The sequence below is a fragment of the Martes martes genome (genome assembly GCF_963455335.1).
Source record: "Martes martes genome assembly, chromosome: X".
Classification (NCBI taxonomy): Eukaryota; Metazoa; Chordata; class Mammalia; order Carnivora; family Mustelidae; genus Martes; species Martes martes.
In genome coordinates, this window is record NC_137897.1 from 42,497,283 (window position 1) to 42,522,299 (window position 25,017).

A 25,017-nucleotide genomic window follows, 5' to 3' on the forward strand; every position below is an offset into this window, starting at 1 on the left:
TTTGGTATATGGTACTAGTGATATACTCAAAGCCATACAGGGCTGTAACTGAGTTCTCAGTGATATGGAGCTGTTTTTCATTTCTGTAACTAGGACCATGCTCATCAGATCAGCCAACTGGTTGTGAGCCTGCCTTTTCGAAACAGATATTCTTGGGTTTGGATAGCACTGGGGCCTCACAATCTCCTACTTCAAACCCAAAGCTCCCACAAAGGCACTTTTGTCTGTGGAATGGATGTCAAATTATTGCTGAGGAGGGGATATGCACAAGGAATGTCTTACTTGGCCATTTTGCTGACATCACTCCTGCAAATTTCTTTTCCTGTGATGTCTTTTGTTTTTCTATGATAATGCTGGTCTCTTAAAATGAGCTGAGGGCTGTTCCTCTTATATCTTCTACAGGTTTGTGGATTATTGGTAACATCTCCTTTTTAAATGATTTTCATAATTTATCAGTGAAATGATTCGGGCTTGAGATTTTCCATATGAAGATTTTTAATTACTCATTTAACTTATTTACTTATTACATATAAATGTGGGTTTTTTAATGTATTCTTGACTCCCTTTCAGTAATTTGTGTTTTTATAGAAATTTGTCAAATTCATCTAACTTATCTAATTTGTTGGCATAAGTTGTTCATGGTCTTACCTCATAATTTTTTCTTATTTCTGTGAGGATAGTAATAATGGTCCCTTTTTCATCTCTGATTTTAGCAATTTGAGTCTTCTTTTTTATTCCTCAGTCTGCAAACTTACATTTTCAAAAAAATCGACTTTTGGTTTAGTTGATTTCATCATTGCCTTTCTATTCTCTATTTTATTTGTTTCCAATCTAAACTTTATTATTGTATTCCTTCTGCTTTCTTTGATTTTAGTTTGTTCTTTTTTCAGTTTCTCAAGGTGGACTGTCAGGTTATAGATTTGAGATCTTTATTCTCTTTTAATATAGATATTTACAGCTAACCATGTGCCTTTAAATATGGCTTCCCATAAATTTTGATATGTTGTGTTTTCATTTTCACTCATTTCAAACTCTAAATTTCTATTGTGATTTCTCTGTGACATATGGGTTATTTAGAAATGTGTTTTCTTTAATTTCCAAATATTTGTGAGTTTCCAAAATTTCCATCTTTTGCTGATTTCTAACTGCTTTGTGGTCAGAGAACACAGTCTGTATGATTTCAATCCCTTTATATTTATTAAGATTTGTTTTATGGTTTCTTTTGGATAATGGTTAATGTACATTTAAGAATGTATAGTCTGCTGTTGTTAGGGTGAATCTCTTATAGATGTCAGATCAAGTTAGATAATAGGGTTGTTCAAGTCTTATATAACTCTGCTGTTTTTCTGTCTAGGTTTCCTGTTCATTATTGAGAGTGAGATATTGAAAACTCTGAATGTTATTGGCAAATAGTATATTTCTTCCTTTATAGGGAGAAATTCTTTTTTTTTTTTTAATTTTTTATTTATTTTCAGCATAACAGTATTCATTGTTTTTTCACCACACCCAGTGCTCCATGCAATCTGTGCCCTCCCTAATACCCACCACCTGGTTCCCCCACCCTCCCACCCCGCCCCTTCAAAACCCTCAGGTTGTTTTTCAGAGTCCATAGTCTCTCATGGTTCACCTCCCCTTCCAATTTCCCTCAACTCCCTTCTCCTCTCCATCTACCCTTGTCCTCTATATTATTTGTTATGCTCCACCAATAAGTGAAACCATATGATACTTGACTTTCTCTGTTTGACTTATTTCACTCAGCATAATCTCTTCCAGTCCTGTCCATGTTGCTACAAAAGTTGGGTATTCGTCCTTTCTGATGGAGGCATAATACTCCATAGTGTATATGGACCACATCTTCCTTATCCATTCATCCGTTGAAGGGCATCTTGGTTCTTTCCACAGTTTGGCGACCGTGGCCATTGCTGCTATAAACATTGGGGTACAGATGGCCCTTCTTTTCACTACATCTGTATCTTTGGGGTAAATACCCAGCAGTGCAATTGCAGGGTCATAGGGAAGATCTATTTTTAATTTCCTGAGGAATCTCCACACTGTTCTCCAAAGTGGCTGCACCAGTTTGCATTCCCACCAACAGTGGAAGAGGGTTCCCCTTTCTCCACATCCTCTCCAACACACGTTGTTTCCTGTCTTGCTAATTTGGGCCATTCTAACTGGTGTAAGGTGGTATCTCAATGTGGTTTTGATTTGAATCTCCCTGATGGCTAGTGATGATGAACATTTTTTCATGTGTCTGGTAGCCATTTGTATGTCTTCCTTGGAGAAGTGTCTGTTCATATCTTCTGCCCATTTTTTAATATGATTATCTGTTTTGTGTGTGTTGAGTTTGAGGAGTTCTTTATAGATCCTGGATATCAACCTTTTATCTGTACTGTCATTTGCAAATATCTTCTCCCATTCCGTGGGTTGCCTCTTTGTTTTGATGACTGTTTCTTTTGCTGTGCAGAAGCTTTTTATCTTGATGAAGTCCCAGAAGTTCATCTTTGCCTTTGTTTCCTTCGCCTTTGGAGACATATCTTGAAAGAAGTTGCTGTGGCTGATATCAAAGAGGTTACTCCCTATGTTCTCCTCGAGGATTCTGATGGATTCCTGTCTCACGTTGAGGTCTTTTATCCATTTCGAGTTTATCTTTGTGTACGGTGTAAGAGAATGGTCAAGTTTCATTCTTCTACATATAGCTGTCCAGTTTTCCCAGCACCATTTATTGAAGAGACTGTCTTTTTTCCACTGGATATTTTTTCCTCTTTTGTGGAAGATTATTTGACCATAGAGTTGAGGGTCCATATCTGGGCTCTCTACTCTGTTCCACTGGTCCATGTGTCTGTTTTTATGCCAGTACCATGCTGTCTTGGTGATCACAGCTTTGTAGTAAAGCTTGAAATCAGGTAACGTGATGCCACCAGTTTTATTTTTGTTTTTCAACATTTCCTTAGCAATTCGGGGTCTCTTCTGATTCCATACAAATTTTAGTATTATTTGCTCCAGCTCTTTGAAAAATACTGGTGGAATTTTGATTGGAATGGCATTAAAAGTATAGATTGCTCTGGGCAGTATAGACATTTTAACGATGTTTATTCTTCCCATCCAAGAGCATGGAATGGTCTTCCATCTTTTTGTGTCTTCTTCAATTTCTTTTAGGAGTGTTCTGTAGTTCCTCGAGTACAGATCTTTAACCTCTTTGGTTAGGTTTATTCCGAGGTATCTTATGGTTTTTGGTGCTATAGTAAATGGAATCGATTCTCTAATTTGCCTTTCTGTATTTTCATTGTTAGTGTATAAGAAAGCCACTGATTTCTGGACATTGACTTTGTATCCTGCTACATTACTGAATTGCTGTATGAGTTCTAGTAGTTTGGAGGTGGAGTCTTTCGGGTTTTCCATATAAAGAATCATGTCGTCTGCGAAGAGAGAGAGTTTGACTTCTTCCTTGCCAATCTGGATACCTTTTATTTCTCTTTGTTGTCTGATTGCTGTTGCTAGGACTTCTAATACTATGTTGAACAAGAGTGGTGAGAGTGGGCATCCTTGTCGTGTTCCTGATCTCAATGGGAAGGCTGCAAGCTTTTTCCCATTGAGGATGATATTTGCTGTGGGTTTTTCATAGATAGATTTGATGAAGTTCAGGAATGTTCCCTCTATCCCTATACTTTGAAGCGTTTTAATCAGGAACAGATGCTGGATTTTGTCAAAAGCTTTTTCTGCATCAATGGAGAGGATCATGTGGTTCTTCTCTCTTCTCTTATTGATTTGTTCTATCACATTGATTGATTTGCGAATGTTGAACCATCCTTGTAACCCAGGGATGAATCCTACCTGGTCATGGTGGATAATCTTTTTAATGTGCTGTTGGATCCTGTTTGCTAGGATCTTGTTGAGAATCTTAGCATCCATATTCATCAGTGATATCGGTCTGAGAAATTCTTTAATTCTACTTTTTGCTTCCTGTATTTCACCCTTTGCTGTTAGATGTGTATATTGTAAAACTTGTTTTATCTTTTTGATGAATTGACCCTTTTATCATTATAAAATGCACCTCTTTGTCTCTGGTTATATTTTTGTCTCTACGTATATTTTCAATATTTATATAGTCATTCCAGTTCTCTTTTCCTTACTGTTTTCCTGGTATATCTTTGTCCATCCTTTTTCTTTTGACCTTTTAATGTTTTTGTATCCAAAATGTTTTTTTGTTGGCTGCATATAGTTGGATCATGTTTTATTTTAATCCATTCTAATAATCTCTTATTTTATTAGAGTGATTAATCCATTGGAATTTAAAGTGCTTATATGGGTGGATTTAATTTTTTCATTTAGCTATTTGTTTCTTTCTGTCTCATTTATTTATTTTTTGTTTGATTTTTGTTCCTCCACAGCATTAATTTGTATTAGAAATGTAACTTTTGGAGTACCATTTTAATTTCTATGTTGAGTTTTAAAAAAATTTTTTAGGGGGAAGGAGTTAAGATGACAGAGAAGTAGGGGGACCCCAGGCATTCCTTGTCCCTGAAACACAGGTGTACTGATATCAGATCACTTGGAACACCCATTAAGTCAATACCAGGATTGGGAGAAGGATTTTCATGGTTGGAGGGAGACAGCATGGCGGGTGTGCAGTGTATGGAAGTGAATTAGGGAAGAGAAAAGCTGCCATGCTGCAGAGGGGAAGGAACCCTTTCCATAGGGAAAGAAAAGGGAGAGAGGGTTTGAGAGAGTACAGTGTATTTGCACAAGAAAACCTCTCAGATCACAGCCTGGGTAGCTAGAGGAACTGAATGGCTCAAGTTTTCTGCAAACAGTGAGTGTAGCTCAAACTCTGAGCTTTTGGAAGTGCAAGAATTTCACTAGAGTGGAGCTGTAATGTGAGCTCCTAGAGAGAAGGATGGCTCTGGCCCCGGGGTGCACACAAAAGTGGTGTAGGGATCCCCCGGGTTGCATTGGGAGAGATTGTTCCCCTTCCTGGAGTGCATTTGGAAGAGGGTATTTGCTTTTCCAAGGACAAAAGACCCTGCAGGTGCCAGCAAACAGCACACAGAGGCAGTGCTTTGGGTGTATAACCTGCTGCTGCTTTTTGTTTTCTAAACCATAGATTCTGTGCACTGCACAGGTGTGTGACTGTTTTTGTGGGGCAAAGGGCACTGGTCAGAGCACAGAGAGGTTCTAATCTGGAGGAGGGAACATATCTGAGAGGTGCTGGTTCCTTTAAGATTTAGAGTTTTGAATCGCAGCCACATGACAAAGATAAAATCCATGAGAGCTGTTTTGCTGGGCATCCTGATGGTCCTTGCCTTTCTGTGTGGGCTTCCTGAACAGTGGGGGTATGAGATCCCCTGTCTGGGTACGAGAGTATGGGGTAGCTCTGTTTTACCATCTCTACTAACTAGGTCAGACCTCAAAGAGCAATACAGCAGCTCCCAGTGGAGGCAGGAACCATTTACATCAAACCCCACCCCACTGTGTTTGGCAAGTGTCTTTTTAACTGGGGCAGGATTGACTCTGAGCCAGCACAATGGGCCTCTCCCCCAAAGGGGTAACACAGGCAACATGCCACATGCACCAAGTCTACTAATCATACAGTGCATCACACTGTCCCCTTCAGTTCTGGTGGAAATAGGACAAGATTGTATTTTTTTTTCTTGTATTCTTTTTTTCCCCTTTTTGTTATCAGGCTCATAGTTTGTTGTTGTTGTTGTTTCTTTCTTGTTCATTTCCTTTTCTCTCTCACTTTTCCTTTTTTTCTGATCAAGTGTTTTTGTTTTCTTTTTCTCTCTTTCTTTTTTTTTTTTCAGGCTTTCTTCAACAAACAAATCAAAGCACACCTAGATAAAGGTCCAAACACTCTTCCCTGGAATGCTGCAGAGGGCAGACCAGGGGCAAAGAGCAGTCGAAACACAATAGCAGAGGGCACACAGTATATACCAGAAATGTTTCCTGAAGTGCCAGGTCCTGGCCAGTGTATGACCTCTTTGCATTATAGCACTATCCTGAAGTGCAGGAAACATAGCAAGTTTTCATTACACTTAAAAGATAGAAACTTAGCCAAGATGACAAAATGGAAGAAGTCCCCTCAAAAGAAAGTTCAGGAAGATATCACAGTCAGGGACATGCTCAAAACAGATATAGGCAATATATCTGAACAATGACTTAGTTCAACAGTGAAAAGACTACCAGCTGGACTTGAAAAAAGCATAAAAGACATCAGAGAAACCCTGGCTGCACAGAAAAAAACATAAACACTATTCAGGATGAAATAAAAAATGTTATAACTGAGATGAAATACAGACTGGATATAATAACTTACAGGGGTTGAAGAAGCAGAGGAGAGGATAGGTGATATAGAAGATAAAATTGTGGAAAATAAGGAAGCTAAGAAGAAGAGAAAAAGAAAACTATTAGATCATGAAGGTAGACTGAGGGAGTGCAATGATTCTATAAAGTGAAATAATACCCATATTATAGGAGTCCCAGAAGAAGAAGAGCAGAAAAAAGAAGCAGAAGATTTATTTGAACAAAGTATAGCTGAGAACTTCCCTAATTTGGGGAAGGAAACAAGCATTCATGTCCAAGAGGCACAGAGGACTCCCCACAAATCCAACAAAAACAGATTGACACCATGACATATCATAGTGAAACTTGAAAAATACAAAGATAGAATTCTGAAAGAAGCTCAGTAGAAAATGTCCTTAACGTACAAGGGGAGACAAATAAGGCTGGCTACAGACCTGTCCACACAACCCTGGCAGGCCAGAAAGGACTGGCATGATATATTCAACATGCTAAATGAGAAAAATATGCAGCCAAGATTACTTTATCTAGCAAGACTGTCATTCAGAATAGAAGGAGAGATAAGAGTTTCCAAGACAAACAAAAACTATAGGAGTTTGTGTACATAAAACCAGCCAGCAAGAAATATTTAAGGGAACCGGTTGATCAAAAAGAGAGATGAAAAGTAACAAAGACTAGAAAGGAATAGAAACAGTCTAGAGGAACAGTGACTTTACAGGTAATACACTTGCACTAAATTCATATCTTTCAATAGTTACTCTGAATGGAAATGAACTAAATACTCCAATCAAAAGACATAGTTTATCAGGATGAATTAAAAAAAAACAAGACCTATTGATATACTGCTTACAAGACACTCATTTTAGACCCAAAGACATCTCCAGATTGAAAGTAAGGGGGTGGTATCATGCTATTGGACATCAAAAGAAAGCTGGAGTAGCCAACCTTATATTAGACAAACCAGATGTTAAACCAAAGATTCTAATAAGAGATGAAGCAGGGCACCATATCATCATAAAGGAGTGACTCCAACAAGATCTAACAATTGTAAATATTTATACTCTTAACTTGGGATCAGGAAAATACATTAATCAATTAATAAGAAACTTAAAGAAACTCATTGATAATAATATAATAATAGATCATACCATGCATATTTTCAAACACAATGCTATGAAACTTGAAATCAAGCACAAGAAAAAATTGGGAAAGACCACAAATATATGGAGATTAAAGAACATCCTACTAAAGAATGAAGGGGTCAACCAGGAAATTAAAGAAGAATTTAAAAAAAATACATGGAAACAAATGAAAATGAAAGCAGAACAGTCCAGAACCTTTGCGATGCAGCAAAGGCGGTCCTAAGAGGGAAATATATAGCAATACAGGCCTTCCTCAAGAAGCAAGAAGAGTCTCAAATATACAACCCATCCTTATACCTAAAGGAGCTGGAGAAAGAACAGAAATGAAGACTAAATCTGGCATGAGAAAGGAAATCAATGAACCTTGATCCCAAAACCAGACAGTCCCCGCTAAAGAGGAGAATTATAGACCAATATCCCTGATGAACATGGATGCAAAAATTCTCAACAAGACACTGGCTAATTGAATCCAACAGTACATTTAAAGGATTATTCACCACAGCCAAATGGGATTTATTCCTGGGCTGCAGGGATGGCCCAATATCTGCAAATCAACCAACATGATACACCACATTAATAAAAGAAAGGATAAGAGCCAAATGATCCTCTCAATAGATGTATAAAAGGCATTTGACAAAATACAGAATCCTTTCCTGATAAAAACTCTCAACAAAGTGGGAATAGCATACCTCGACATCAGAAAACCCTGTATCAAAGACCCACAGCTAATACCATCCAAAATGGGGGAAAAAATTGTGAGCTTTTCCCCTAAGGTCAGGAACACAACAGGGATTCCCACTCTCACCACTGTTGTTCAACATAGTATTAAAAGTCCTACCCTCAGCAGTCAGACAACAAAAAGAAATAAAAGGCATCCAAATCAGCAAAGAAGAAGTCAAATGTTCACCCTTCACAGATGACATGATACTCTATGTAGAAAACCTGAAAGACTCCTCCAAAAAATTGCTAGAACTGATACACAAATCCAGCAAAGTGGCAGGATATAAAATTAATGCACAGAAATATCTTGCATTTTTATACACCAACAATGATGCAGCGGAAAGATAAATCAAGGAATTGACCCCATTTACAATTACACCAAAAGCCATAAGATACCTAGGAATAAATCTAACCAAAGAGGTAAAAGATGTGTACTCAGAAAAGTATAGAACACTTATGAAAGAAATTGAAAAAGACACGGTGAAATGGAAAAACAGTCCATGCTCATGGATTATAAGAACAACTATTGTTAAGATATCTATACTACCCAAAGCAAACTATACATTCAATGCAATGCCTATCAAAATACCACCAGCATTTTTCACAGAGCTGGAATAAACAATTCTAAAATTTGCATGAAACCAGAAAAGACCTCAAATAGCCAAAGGAATGTTGAAAGAGGAAACTGTGTTGGAGAGGATGTGGAGAAAGGGGAACCCTCTTACAGTGTTAGTGGGAATGCAAGTTGGTGCAGCCACTTTGGAAAACAGTGTGGAGATTCCTTAAGAAATTAAAAATAGAGCCACCCTATGATCCTGCAATTGCACTACCGGGTATTTACCCCAAAGATACAGATGTAGTGAAAAGAAGGGCCATCTGTACCCCAATGTTCATAGCAGCAATGGCCACAGTCACCAAACTGTGGAAAGAACCAACATGCCCTTCAACGGACAAATGGTTAAAGAAGATATGGTCCACATATACAATGGAGTATTATGCCTCCATCAGAAAGGGTGAATACACAATTTTTATATCAACAAAGACGGGATTGGAAGAGATTATGCTGAGTGAAATAAGTCAAACAGAGAGAGTCAAGTATCATATGGTTTCACTTACTTGTGGAGCATAAGGAATAACACGGAGGACATTGGGAGATGGAGAGGAGAAGGGAGGTGGGGGAAATTGGAGGGGAAGACAAATCATGAGAGACTGTAGACTCTGAGAAACCAACTGATGGTTTTGGAGGGGAGGGGGTTGGGGTCTGGGTGAGCCTAGTGATGGGTACTAAGGAGGGCACGTATTGCATGGAGCACTGGGTGTGGTGCATAAACAATGAATTTTGGAACACTGAAAAGAAATAAAATAAAATGGCAAAAAACCAATATAGACAAATATGTGGGTTCAAAAGTTGGTTATAATGAGTTTAAGTGAAAATAGAGAGATGAATGGAAAATTATCTGATAATTAAAGAATTATCTGATAATTAAAACAAAATTAAAGAATTTAAAATTAATTAGTAAAAGATCATTAAAGCAAAAAAAAAAGAAGAAACAAAAGGAAAGAAAGAAAGAAAGAAGGAAAGAAAGAAAGAAAGACAGACAGACTGGTGGCATCACAATCCTGGGCTTCAAACTGTATTACAAAGTTGTAATCATCAAGACAGTATGGTTCTGGCACTAAAACAGAAACAAAGATCAATGGAACAGAATAGAGACTCAACTCTAAAGTCCATTAATCTTCAGCAAAGCAGGAAAGAATATTCCGTGGAAAAATACAATCTCTTCAACAAATGGTGTTGGGAAAATTGGACAGCCACATGCAGAAGAATGAAACTGGACCACTTTCTTATATCATACATAAAAATAAATTCTGAATGGATGAGGGGTCTAATTGTGAGACAAGAGTCCATCAAAATCCTAGAGGAGAACACAGGCAGCAACTTTACCTTGGCGGCAAAAACTTCTTGCTAGATATATCTTAGGAGGCAAGGAAAACAAAAGCTAAATGAACTACTGGAACTTCATCAGGATAAAAAGACTTTGAATAGCAAAAGAAACAATTAACAAAGCTAAAAGGCAACCTATGGGATGGGAGAAGATATTCACAAATGACATATCACATAAAAGTCTAGAATCCAAAATCTATAAAGAATGTATCAAACTCAACACCCAAAGAACAAAACAAAACAAAAACCCAGTCAAGAAGTGGCCAGAAGACTTGAACAGACATTTCTCCAAAGAAGTCATCAAAATGGCCAACAGACACATGAAAAAATGCTGAACATTACCCGCTATCAGGGAACTACAAATCAAAACCACAATGAGATACCACCTCATACCAGTCCGAATGGCTAAAATTAACAACTCAGGAAACAATAGATGTTGGCCAGGATGCAGAGAAAGGGGAACCCTCTTACACTGTTGGTGGGAATGCAAACTGGTGCAGACACTCTGCAAACAGTATGGATGTTCCTCAAAAAGTTAAAAATAGGGAACCTGGGTGGCTCAGTGGGTTAAAGCCTCTGCTTTCAGCTCAGGTCATGATCACAGGGTCCTGGGATCGAGTCCCGCGCATCGGGCTCTCTGCTCAGCGAGGAGCCTGCTTCCTCCTGCCTCTCTGCCTGCTTGTGATCTCTGTCTGTCAAATAAATAAATAAAATATTTTTTAAAAAAAAGTTAAAAATAGAACTGCCCTATGACCCAGCAATTGCACTACTAGGTATTTACCTAAAGGATACAAAAATAACTACTTGAAGGGGCACATGCACCTCAATGTTTATAGTAGCAAGGTCCACAATAGCCAAATTATGGGAAGAGCATAGACGTCCATTGAAAGATGAATGGATAAAGAAGATGTGAATATATATATATATATATATATATGAATATTATACAAATATCAAAAACAATGAAATCTTGCCATTTGTGATGACATGGATGGAACTAGAGGGTATTATGCTAAGTGAAATAAGTCAGTCAGAGAAGACAAATATCATATGATTTCACTCATATGTGGAATTTAAGAAACAAAACATCATCATAGGGGAAGGGAAGGAAAAATAAAATAAGATAAAAGCAGAGAGGGAGACAAACCATAAGAGACTCTTAACTCTAGGAAACAAACTGAGGGTTGCTGGAAGAGAGGTAGGTGGGTAATTGGGTGATGGACATTAAGGAGGGCACTTGACATAATAAGCACTGAGTATTATATACAACTGATGAATCACTAAGTTCTACCCTTGAAACTAATAACACAGTATATGTTAACTAAATAAAATTTAAATTAAAAATTTTTAAATAAAAAATAAAAGAAATTGTCAGACTACTTTACTGCCTTCAGCAATGTACAAATGATCTAGTTTTTCCAAATCCTTGCCAGCATTTCATGATATCACTTTTTTCTTTAATTTTACTCATTCTGGTGAGTATAATGATATGACATTGTGGTTTAATTTCCATATCTGCTTCATTTAATGATACTGAATATTTTTCACATCGTTATTTGCCATTTTTTATGGTCTTTAGTGAAATGTTTGTGCATGTCATTTTCACATTTTCTATTTGGATCATTTGTTTTTAGTGTTGAATTTTGAGTTACTTAAATATTTAAGACACAAATCCTTTGTCAGATATGTTGCTTGCAAATTTTTTCTCTCAGTTGGTAATTTGTTTTTTTATCCTCTTAAAGGAGTCTTTTACAATGAATAAGCTTAAAATTTGATGAAATTCAGTTTATCTGCTTTTTCTTTACATATCATGTTTTTAGTATCAAGTCTAAGAATATGTCACCAAATTGTAGGTCCTGATGATTTTCTACCATTTTTTATTTTTTAAAAGATTTTATTTATTCCATTTTGAGATAGAGAGCAAATGTGCGAGATAGCATGAGCAAGAGGAGGGGAAGAAAAAGAGAGAGAGAGTGGGAGAAGCAGACTCCCTACTGAGCAGGGAGCCTGACCCAGGGCTTAATCCCAGGACCCTGGGATCATGACCCAAGCCAAAAGCAGATGCTTAATCGACTGAGCCACCCAGGCACCCCTTCTCCCATTTTTTAAAAAGAATTGTTATAGTTTCCTATTTTACACTTAAGTCCATGATGTATTTAGAGTTACCTTTTGTATAGGTGTAAAGTTTAGTGTGAGGATTTTTTTTTTTTTACTATGGATGCACAATTGCTCCAACATCATTTATTAAAAAGGCAATCCCTCCTCCAGTGGATTTTGTTCTTTTGTCAAGAATTAATTTGGTATACCCATATGGAACATTTATGTGTTCACTATTCTGTTCTATTCATATATGGGTCTATCTTTTGGCCAGTATCAAAACATCTTGATTGCTGTAGCTATTATACTAAGCCTTAACATCAAGATGAGTGTGATTCCTCCAACTTTATTCTTTTTTTAAAAAGATTTTATTTATTCACTTATCAGGGAGAAAGAGAGAGAGAGCAAAAGCAGGGGGAGTGGCAGGCAGAGGGAGAAGCAGACTCCCCACTGAGCCGGAAGCTCTATGTGGAACTTGACTCCAGGACCCTGGGATCATGACCTGAGCTGAAGGCAGATGCTCAATTGACTGAGTCACCCAGGCATCCCAGCTCCAACTTTATTCTACATCTCTGAAATTTCAGGTCAGTCTAGGGCTTTTCCTTATCCATAGGAATTTTATTATTATTATTATTATTATTATTATTATTAATAGAATTGTGGCAGGGATTTATTTATTCTTATTTAAATTCAATTTAGTTAATAAATAGTCTTTAGCATTTTTTCATGTGTCTGTTATCCATTTGATAATTCCTTTTAAAACATGTAAAGGACTTAACATACATACTGGAAATTATACTTTTAGGCATGTATCCCAGATATAGAGAAGCCAACAGCCTTCAATCACTCCTTCTCAAGCCAGCATCCACCTCCCACCTCCATCTGAGACCTGTAGGTGGGAGTTTTAACCTGAATTTCTGCAATGTATGAATTCTTTATGATGTCACTTCCACAATCTTGGACACTCATTTATCTTTGAGTGACAGGAGTCCATCACCATTCCCTCAGTGAGATCTGTGCTGATATCAACTCTATTTAATGTTGCGGTTTGTTGGAGTATTTCAAAAGTCTGTTTGTTAGTGCATAAGAGTGTAAGCACTTCTGGGAAAGGAAATGATACCATTATATTGAAGAGATACTTGCACTCCTATGCTTACTGCAGCATTATTTACAGTACACAATGTATGAAAACAACCTAGGTGCTCATCAGCGGATAAATGGCTAAAGAATATGTTACACACACACACACACACACATACACACACATACACACACTATGGAATAATATTGAAACACAAAAAAGAAAGGAGCTCTCATTTGTTGTAACATAGATGAAACCGGAGGGCATTATGCTAAGTGAAATAAGCCAGATGGAGAAAGGCAAATACTGCCTGGTATCACTTATATGTGGACTCTTAAAAAAGAAGAAGAAAGAGGATGAAGAAGAAGAAGGAGGAGGAGGAGGAGGAGGAAGAGTAGAAGAGGGAGGAGGAGGGGGAGGGGGTGACAAGTGCTGACAAAGATGCAAAGAAACTGAATCTCTCATCCATTGTTGTTTGGAATGTCAAATTGTACAACTGCTCTGGGAAAGTTTGGCAGGTTCTTTTTATGTTAAATATATGCAAATTATGTGATCTTTCTATTCCATTACTGGGTATTTATCCTAGGTAAATAAAAACTTGTGCTGACACAAACACCTATTCACAGATGTTCATAGCAGTTTATTTTTAATTTTTTTATTTCTTTTCAGCATAACAGTATTCATTGTTTTTTCACCACACCCAGTGCTCCATGCAATCCGTGCCCTCCCTAATACCCAACCCCTGGTTCCCCCAACCTCCCACCCCCGCCCCTTCAAAACCCTCAGGTTGTTTTTCAGAGTCCATAGTCTCTCATGGTTCAACTCCCCTTCCAATTTCCTTCAACTCCCTTCTCCTCTCCATCTAACCTTGTCCCCCATATTATTTGTTATGCTCCACAAATAAGTGAAACCATATGATACTTGACTCTCTCTGCTTGACTTATTTCACTCAGCATAATCTCTTCCAGTCCCGTCCATGTTGCTACAAAAGTTGGGTATTCGTCCTTTCTGATGGGGGCATAATACTCCGTAGTATGTTTTATTTGTAATAGTCCCAAACTGGAAACAAACTAAATGCTTTTCAAAGGACGAATAAATAAACAAACTGTGGTGCCTCCACACAACTGAATACTACCATACAACAGTAATTTTATTGCTATTGATACATGCAATACTTAGATCAATCTCAAAAACGTATGCTAAGTGCAAGAAACCCATCTCAGAAGGTTGGATACCATGTTACTCCATTTATATAACAGTCTTACACGACAACATTATAAAGATTGGAAAGATATTGGTTTTTCCTAAGGTTAGGGTTGAAAGAAGAGTCTGACCGTAAAGGGGGTAGCAACAGGAAGTTTCTTGTGGTGAGAAAAGTTTTGTATCCTGATTGTGATGATGATTATATAAATCTGGATGTAATAATATTTCATAGAGATATACACCATAAAAAGTACAAAAATAAAACCATGAAACCAGAATAAGGTCTGTAACTGAGTTGATAATATAATAATCCATTGTGGATTTTCTGGTTTTGATATTGAACCTTGGTCATGGTATATTTTGGTGAATCTGAGTGAAGGGTGAAGGTAAATTCTCTGTATTAATTTTGCAATTTCTTATGTCTTAAATTATTTAATAATAATTCATATATAAAAAAGAAGGGAGGCAAGATTACAAGTACTGGGTAAAATAAAACTTTATGATATGATTCAGCAAAGAGCAGATGATGATTTTGTTAAAAATACCAGCAACAATTTGGACCAATAAGGACCTACATAAATTATTCAGTGCTGTTAATTGTGGGTAATGAAGATCTAATTATGTTTACTCTGTTGTATGTAAAATGATTTTTGGAATGTATTATGCCACCTGATGGAGAGAGTGAGAAAAAAAAATTCTGGCCTATCCTAACCAAATTTCTTTTTGAATTTCAAATGGAAAATTATTAGCATAAAATCAGACTGCATCTGGCTTTTACATTCTGGTTACAGGAGACGAATATCAATAAAAAGCCCCAATAAGAAGCTTAGGAAACGATAGGAACATCAGAAACCTCTTTGAGGCTAGATGAATGCCTTATCCAGAGTGAGAGAGCTCAGTGTAATGGGAAGAGCATGAGGTATTGAGTCAGATAGGCTTAGGATGGAAAGTAGCTCAAAGGTTTATTCTCCTGCATAGACAAGACCTGTATGCAGGTCTTGTGATTGTTGATTTCCATGTGCTTGTATTTTAGGATCCATGGGAAAACTCTGTCATCTAGTTTTGTTCTAAATATTATCAATGTGTTTTTGTAGGGATACAGAAATATGAAAAATTTAAGTAGTTACCACTACCATATTCCCAGAATCATCAACACTTGGATTTTAGTCTTGTTAATTTAATCATATTTGCTTCATCTATTTTTATTATATAAGTATTTTAAAGTAAATTATAGACATTTTTTCTACTTTGCCCTTAAGAATTTTGTATTCCTGTCTTTAATAAAAGGAAATTATCCTCAAAAAAATCAACAACCACATGGAGAAAATTAACAACAAATATCCTAAAAACATTATCTCTCATCTAGCCCATACCCAGAATTGCTGGACTGTCCCCAAAATGGGTTATATCAGGGTCTTTTTCCACCAGTATTTACATATTGAATGAGGGTCTTTTAAATCTCTCTTAATGGAGGATCTCACCCCCACGGGCATAATTTGGTAGCGTATTTTCATCACAGAGAAGCTAGAAAATTGCATTCCAGAAAAGAAAAATTGAAAATCTTTTTAAAAGCTGTCCTGCACCCCTTGGAGAATATGCCGCTATAATTTTATTTTAAAATTTTTATTATGGAAAGTTTCAAACACACAAAAAGTAAAAAGAACTCTATATAATAAAGTCAGTGGATCTATCACTAAGCATCACCAATCACTGACTTTCTGCCATTCTTCTCTTTATCTACTGCACACCTTTTAAGCTGCTATAATTTGAATATGACAGGTTGCTTCCTTCCAGACTAATCTAGGTAGATATAAGATACTGATGATGATTATTTACTTAACTTTTTATCATCTAACCTGAAGTTTTATCATAAAAAAGGAATCTTGCTTGCTGCTGCTTTCCTATCACTAAAATAATGTGTGTTTGCCACAGTAAATTTTTTAAATAACTGCAATAATAATACACAGAGAGCTCATTAAGAGCAGGACCTGGCATAGAGTTTAAGCCCTCAGCCAATGATAGAAAAAAAAAGCTGTAAATAGATCCCATTATTTAAGTTCTTACTGTAACCACTACTGGGCTAAAGAACCTTATAGCATTATTTTCTCAAAACCCTTATAGTGTTTAATATATTTAGATGACGATATGAGCACCTTCATTTGAAGTGGGAAAATTGGAGAACAATGAGATGCCATTTATAGTCCTTGGATTGTTTTATGTAATCAGTATGGGAATGTTATCTAGTGTTGATTACACTCTGGGGGGAAACAGAACAGTAATTTGGAAATTTTTTTAGCATTTAAAATATTGTTCTACTTCTTCAGTAACCATCTTAGGCTAAGAACTGAAAATATAGGGAGAGAGGGGAAGATGGTGGCAGAGTAGGAGGATCCTAGGATCATATTCCACTAACACAACCAGTTAACTATCAAATCATTCTAAATACCCCAGAAACTAACCTGAAGATGGACAGAACAAACTCTACAACTAAAGGGAGAGAAGAGGCCACATGGAAGAGAGAGCAGGCAGCATAACGGGCTTTTTTGACACACTGAAGAAAGTAGAGCCTTAAAAAAAAGGCCAAATGGATGAGTTTATCCCAAATAAAAGAACAAGATAAGACCACAGCCAGAGATCTGAGCAAAACAGATGTAAGTAACATGCTTGATGGAGAATTTAAAACAATCATAAGGATACTCATTGGACTTCAGAAAAGAATACAAAACATTAGTGAGACCCTTACCACAGAAATGAAAGAGTTAAAAAAGAAACACTCAGAAATGAAGAATGTGATAAATGAGATTAGAAACACACTTGATACAGTGAACAGAAGGATGGAAAAAGTAGAGGAACAAATTAGTGACTAGAAGACAAAATAATGGGAAATAATGAAGTGGAACAAAAGAGGAAAAGAATTATTATGCAACATTAGTTGCATAGGCAACTCAGTGATGCCATCAAACATAATAACATTCATATTATAGAAGTCCTAGAAGAAGAGAGAGAAAAGGGGGCAGAAAATTTATTTGAGGAAATAATAGTTGAAAAATTCCCTAATCTAGGGAAGGAAAGAGATATCCAGTTCCAGGAGGCACAAAAAACTCCCATCAAAGGAAAAAAAAAAGCATGCCAAAACCAAGGCACATTGTAAATAAATTTGCAAAATGTAGCAATAAAGAAAAAAATCTTAAAATCAGCAAAACAAAAGAAGTCCTTAACTTACAAAGGAAGACCCATAAGGTTCCCTGCAGATTCCTCAACAGAAATGTGGTGAGCCAGAAGAGAGTGGCATGATATCTTCAAAGTGCAAAATGGGAAACATCTGCAGCCAAGAATACTCTATCCAGCAAGGTTATCATCCAGAATAGAAGGAGAGATAAAGAATTTCCCAGACAAACAAAAACTAAAGGAGTTCATGACAAGTAAACCAGCCCTGCAAGAAATATTAAAGAGGACTCCTTGAGGGGAAAGGAGAGAACAAAAGTCACAAAGACAAGGAAGGATCAGAGATCTGACAATGACAAAACAAGTAAGAAAATGGCATGAAATACATACCTATCAATAATTACTCTGAATATAAATGGACTAAATGCCTGATCAAATGACATACAGAGTCAGAATAGATTTTTTAAAAAAGCTCCATCTATATGCTGCCTACAAGAAACATTTTAGACCTAATGACACCTGCAGATTGAAAGTGAAAGGATGGAGAAACACCTATCACACAAATGGATGTCAAAAGAAAGCCAGAGTAGCAATACTTATAGTAACAGACTAGACTTTAAAACAAAGACTATGATTACCAAGATGCCAGATGAGTGGGGGACTCCTTTTCAACCGGTCCCCTGAATTTAGTTAGAAACCTACCAAGACTTTCTGAACACCCAGGAAATCAGCCTGAGATATAAGATTATACACATCTGGACCTCTACAGTGCAGAGGATCATCAGTTGAGAGGGTGCACCTTGCCTGGACTGTGGTTGATATTTTCAGCTGTCCATCCCCTTAACCATGACTCAACAGAATGATTAGGAGGAGGAACTCCCAACAAAGAAAAGACCCAGAGACAATGGCCTCTCCCACAATTCTAATGGATATGGAACTAAGCAAGATCTCAGAAATAGACTTCAGAGTAGCACTTATGAAGACAATAGCCAGGCTGTCAAAAACTATTAATGGTAACATAGATTTTCTAAGGGCAGAAATGAGAGCATATCTGGCAGAACTTAAAAATGCTATCAATGAGATACAATCTAATCTAGATACTCTTAACACTTAGAGTAAATGAGGCAGAAGAATGAATTAGTGATCTTGAAGACAAACTAATAGAAAAGGAGGAGCTGGAGGGGGCCTGGAACAAACAGCTTAAAATCCATGAAAACAGAATTAGAGAAATAAATGATGCCATGAAATGTTCCAATGTCAAAATTATTGGGATCCCTGAGGGATGGAGACATAGAGAGAGGACTAGAAGATATATTTGACCAAATCATAGCTGAGAACTTCCTTAATCTGGTGAATAAAACAAGCATTCATGTCCTAGAGGGAGAGAGAATTCTCACAATATCAAGGAGACCAGATCAACGACCATGCATGTAACAGTAAAATACAAATCTTAGAACCAAGGAAACCATTTTAAGGGCAGTTAGGGGGAAGAGATTCCTTACATACAGAGGGAGGAACATCAGAATAACGTCAGACCTGTCCACACAGACCTAGCAAACCAGAAAGGGTTGGCAAGTCATATTTAGGGTACTAAATGAGAAAAACGTGCAGCCAAGAACACTTTATCCTGCAAGGTTGTCATTCAGATTAGGAGAGATAAGGAGCTTCCAGGACTGGCAAAGACTACAGAACAGGTGACCACTAAGCTAGCCCTACAAGAAATATTAAAGGGGGGGGCTTCTATAAAAGGAGAAAGACCCCAAGAGTGATACAGAACAGAGATATATAATCTATAGAAACAAGGACTTCACAGGGAACATGAAGATAATAAAACCTTATCTTTCAATAATCACTCTCAACATGAATGGCCTAAATGCTCCCATAAAATGGCACAGGGTTGCAGACTGGATAAAAAGACAGGACCCACCCATATGTTGTCTACAAGAGACTCATTTTGAATGTAAAGATACATCCAGACTGAAAGTGAAGGGATGGAGAACAATCTTTCATGCCAATAGACCACAAAAGAAAGCTGGGGTAACAATTCTCATATCAGACAAATTAGATTTTAAGGTAAAGACTATAGTTAGAGATACAGAAGGACACAGTATCATTTGTAAAGGGTCTATCCAACAAGACAATCTAACAATTGTAAATATCTATGCCCCCAACATGGGAGCAGCCAACCACATAAGCCAACTGTTAACCCAAATAAAGAGAAATATTGATAATAATAAATTAATAATAAGAGTCCTCAACACTCCACTCTCAGCAACAGAGAGATCATCTAAACAGAATATCAACAAAGAAACAAGAGTTTTGAATGACACACTGGACCTGATGGACCTCATAGATATATACAGAACATTCCACCCTAAAACAATAGAATACTCATTCTTCTCAAGTGCACATGGAACATTGTTCAGAATAGATCACATACTTGGTAACAAATAAAGTCTCAACCAATACCAAAAGATTGATATTATTCCCTGCATATTCTCAGATAACAATGCTTTGAAATTGGAATTCAATCACAAGAGAAAGTTTGGAAGAAATTCAAACACTTGGAAGATAAAGACCATCCTGCTCAAGAATGTTTGGGTCAACGAGGAAATCAAAGAAAAACTTAAAGAATTCATGGAAACCAAGAGAATGAAAAAAACATCTGTCTAAAACCTATGGGATACAACAAAGGCAGTCCTAAGGTGGAAATATAGGCATCCAATCCTCACTCAAAAAAGTAGAAAAATCCCGAATACATAAACTATATTTACACTTTATAGAACTGGAGAATCAACAACAAATTAAACATAAGCCACACACAAGAAGAGAAATAATTAAGATTAGAGCAGAGATCAAAGAATTAGAAACCAGAAATACAGTAGAGCGGATGAGCAAAACTACAAGCTGGTTCTTTAAAAGAATTAATAAGATTGATCAACCACTGGCCAGACTTATCCAAAAGAAAAGAGAAATGACCCAAATTAGTAAAATTATGAATGGAAGGGGAGAAATCATGACTAACACCAAGGAAATAAATACAATTATCAGAAATTATTAGGTTCATATATATAATTGAATATTACTCGGCCATCAGAAAGGATAAATGCTCAACTTTCCCAACAACATGGATGGGACTGGAGGAGATTATGCTGAGTGAAATAAGTGAAGCAGAGAAAGTCAATTATAATATGGTTTCGCTTACTTGTGGAACATAAGGAATAACATGGAGGACATCAGGAGAAGAAAAGGAAAAGTGAATCGGGGGAAATCAAAGGGGGAGATGAACCATGAGAGACTGTGGACTCTGAGAAACAAACTGAGGGTTTTAGAGTGGGGTGTGGGGGGATGGGTGAGCCTGGTGGTGGGTATTAAGGAGGGCACGTATTGCATGGAGCACTGGGTGTTGTACGTAAAAAAGTATCTTGAAATACTGCATCAAAAACTAATGATGTATTTTATGATGACCAGCATAACACAATAAAAAAAGAAATTATTATCAACAGCTATATGACAATCAGGTAAGCAACTGGAAAAAATGGATGCATTTCTGGAAACCTATAAACTACCAAGCCTGAAACAGGAAGAAATTAAAAATCTGAATAGACCAATAACCAGTAACGAGATTGAAGCAGTGACAAAAACCTCCCAAAAAACAAGAGTCCAGGGCCTGATGGATTCCCTGGTGAATTCTACAAAACATTCAAAGAGGAAATAATGCCTATTTTCCTGAAGCTGTTTCAGAAAATAGAAAAAGAAGGAAAACTTCCAGACTCTTTTTATGAGGTCAGCATTACCTTGATCCCCAAACCAGGCAAAGACTCCATCAAACAGGAAAATTTCAGACCAGTATCCCTGATGAATATGGATGCCAAAATTCTCAACAAGATTCTAGCTAATAGGATCCAACAGTACACTGAAAGGATTATCCACCACGACCAGGTGGAATTTACCCTGGTATGCAAGGGCAGTTCAGCATTCGCTAAGCAATCAATGTGAAAGAACACATTAATAAGAGGAGAGAGAAGAACCAAATCATCCTCTCAATTGATGCAGAGAAAGCATTTGACAAAATATAGCACTTTCCTGATTAAAACTCTTCAGAGTTTAGGAATAGAGGGAACATTCCTCAACTTCATAAAATCAATCTATGAAAAACCACAGCAAATATCATTTTCATTGGGGAAAAGCTGAGAGCCTTTCCTTTGAGATCAGGAACATGACAAAAATGCCCACTCTCACCACTATAGTTCAACATAGTATCAGAAGTCCTAGCCTAAGCAATCAGAAAACAAAAAGAAATAGAACTATTCAAATTGGCAAGGAAGAAGTCAAACTGTCTCTCTTTACAGATGACATGATACTTTATGTGGAAAACACAGAAGACTCCATTCCCAAACTGCTAGATCTCATACAGCAATTCAGTAATATGGCAGGATACAAAATCAATGCACAGAAATCAGTTGCTTTCTTATACACTAGCAATGAAACTGTGAAAGAGAAATTAGAGAATTGATTCCACTTACAATAGCACCCAGCACCAAAAGATACCTTGGAATAAACCCAACCAAAGAGGTAAAGGATCTATACTCTAGGAACTGCAAAACACTCGGGATAGAAATTGAAGACACAAAAAGATGGAAAAACATTCCATGCTCATGGATTGGAAGAATAAACATTCTTAAAATGTCTATGCTGCCCAGAGCAATCTATACTTTCATCCCAATCAAAACACCATTGGCATTTTTTGAAGTGCTGGAACAAACAATCCTAAAATTTGTATGGAACCAGAAAAGACCCCAATCACCAAGGAAATGTTGAAAAAGAGAAACAAAGCTGGGGGCATCACATTGCCTGATTTCAAGCTATATTACAAAGCTGTGATCACTAAGACAGCGTGGTACTAGCAAAAACCAGACACATAGATCAACAGAACAGAATAGAGAGCCCACATATAGAGTTGAGAAACTCTATGGTGAAATAATCTTCAACAAAGCAGGAAATAATATCCATTGGAAAAAAGACAGTCTCTTCAATAAATGGTACTGGGAAAATTGGGCAGTTATATACGGAAGAATGAAACTTGACCATTCTCTTATACCATACAAAAAGATAAAATCAAAATGGATGAAAGACCTCAATGTGAGACAGGAATCCACTAAATCCTAGAGGAGAACATAGGCCATAAACTCTTCAACATCGGTCACAGCAACTTCTTTCAAGACACGTCCCAAAGGCAAGGGAAACAAAATAAAAAATGAACTTTTGGAACTTCATCAAGTTAAAAAGCTTCTGCACAGTAAAGGAAACAGTCAAGAAAACAAAGAGGCAGCCCACAGAATGGGAGAATATATTTGCAAAAGACACTACAGGCAAAGAGCTGGTATCTAAGATCTATAAAGAACTCAAATTTAACCCCTCCCCAAAAAAAACCAAGTCAAAAAATGGGCAGAAGACATGAACAGATACTTCTCCAAAGAAGACATACAAATGGCTAACAGATACATGAAAAAATGTGCATCATCATCAGTGATCAGGGAAATTCAAATCAAACCACATTGAAATACCACCTTACACCAGTTAGAATGGCAAAAATTGACAAGGCAAGAAATGACAAATGTTGGAGAGGTTGTGGAGAAAGGGGTACCCTTTAACACTGTAGGTGGGAATGCCAGTTGGTACAGCCACTTTAGAAAACAGTGTGGAGATTCCTCAAAAAATTAACAATAGAGCTTCCCTATGACCAGAAATTGCACTACTGGGTATTTATCCCAAAGATACAGATATAGATTAAAAAAAGGGCCATATGCGCCCCAGGAATGTCCATAATAGCCAAACTGTAGAAGAACCGAGATGCCCTTCAACAGATGAATGGATAAAGAATATGTGTTCCACATACACAAAGGGATATTACTGAGCCATCAAAAAGGATGAATACCAACTTCTGCATTGACATCGATGGGACTGGAGGAGATTATGTTGAGTGAAATAAGTGAAGCAGAGAAAGCCAATTATCATATAGTTTCACTTATTTGTGGAATATAAGGAATAGCATGGAGGACATTAAGAGAAAGATGGGGGAAATAAAGGGAAGGGGAATCGGAGTGGGAGATGAACCATGAGAGACTCTGGAAGCCAACTGAGGGTTTTAGAAGGGAAGGGTTTGGGGGATGGGTGAACCTGGTGATGGGTATTAAGGAGGACACAGAGCACTGGGTGTTGTTATACACAAACAATGAATCAAGGAACACTACATCAAAAACTAATGATGCATTGTATGGTGACCAATATAAAATAATAAAAAAAATTAAAAATGACAATTAAAAAAGCCAAACTGAGGGTTGCAGAAAGAGAGGTGGGTGGGGGGATGGGGTAACTTGGTGATGGGCATTAAGGAGAGCATGTGATGTGATCAGCACTGGGTATTATATGCAATTAATGAATCATTAAACATTATATCAAAAAACTAAAAAGAAAGAGATAAAACAAAGACTATAATAAGAGGCAAAAAAGGACACTATATAACCATAAAGGTGACAATCCAATAAAAAGATATAACAATTGTAAATATTTATGCCCCCAGAGAGAGACAAGATGGCGGGGAAGTAGGAGGAGGCGCCTTTTCAACCTGTACCCTAAAGTGAGCTGATTACCTACCAAAGAACTCTGATCAACCATGAAATCAGCCTGAGATCAGAATTATACACGTCTGGATCTCTACGGGGGGCAGAAGACGCCAGTGGGTAGGTAAAGTGGAGTGGGAATGTCGGACTGATATCGGAAGATAAACAAAAGGGGGAGGGAGCCACCAGAGGCGACCGATTGGAAAATAATACCCCAATACGAGAGTGCCCTGCATCTGGGGACCAGCATTAACTTGGAGTCTGGTTGAAAGCACTCAAAAGAGCAAAGGATCGCAGGGGGAAATTGTGGGAATCGGGGCAGCTAGGGACAGGGGTTTAAGTCCCCAGACCCAGGACAGCCTCCGCTGGCGCTGAGCCAGAGAGAGTGTGGCGGAGAAACCAGGTCTTGGTCACTGAGCCGCCAGTGCACCCGAGAACGAGTGGAGTCCAGCTCCCGTGAGGGGCTGGGGGCCACACCAGACGGCAGAATGCGCACCTTGCCTGAGATGCGTGCGCACTTTGCCTGAGATGCGTGCACACCTTGCCTGAGATGCGTGCGTGCCTCACCCTCCCCTGAGAGAGGTGCACGAATGCCCAGCCTGGTGTTCTGGGGCCCACGCCGTGCTAGAGCCAGAGACGCCTGACCCCACACCCTCCCCTGGGAGAGGTGCTTGCAAACCCGACGCTCTCAGACCTGGAAAGACCAGGCAGTCCCAGCCCTGGCCAGTGGGAAAATCTCAGTGT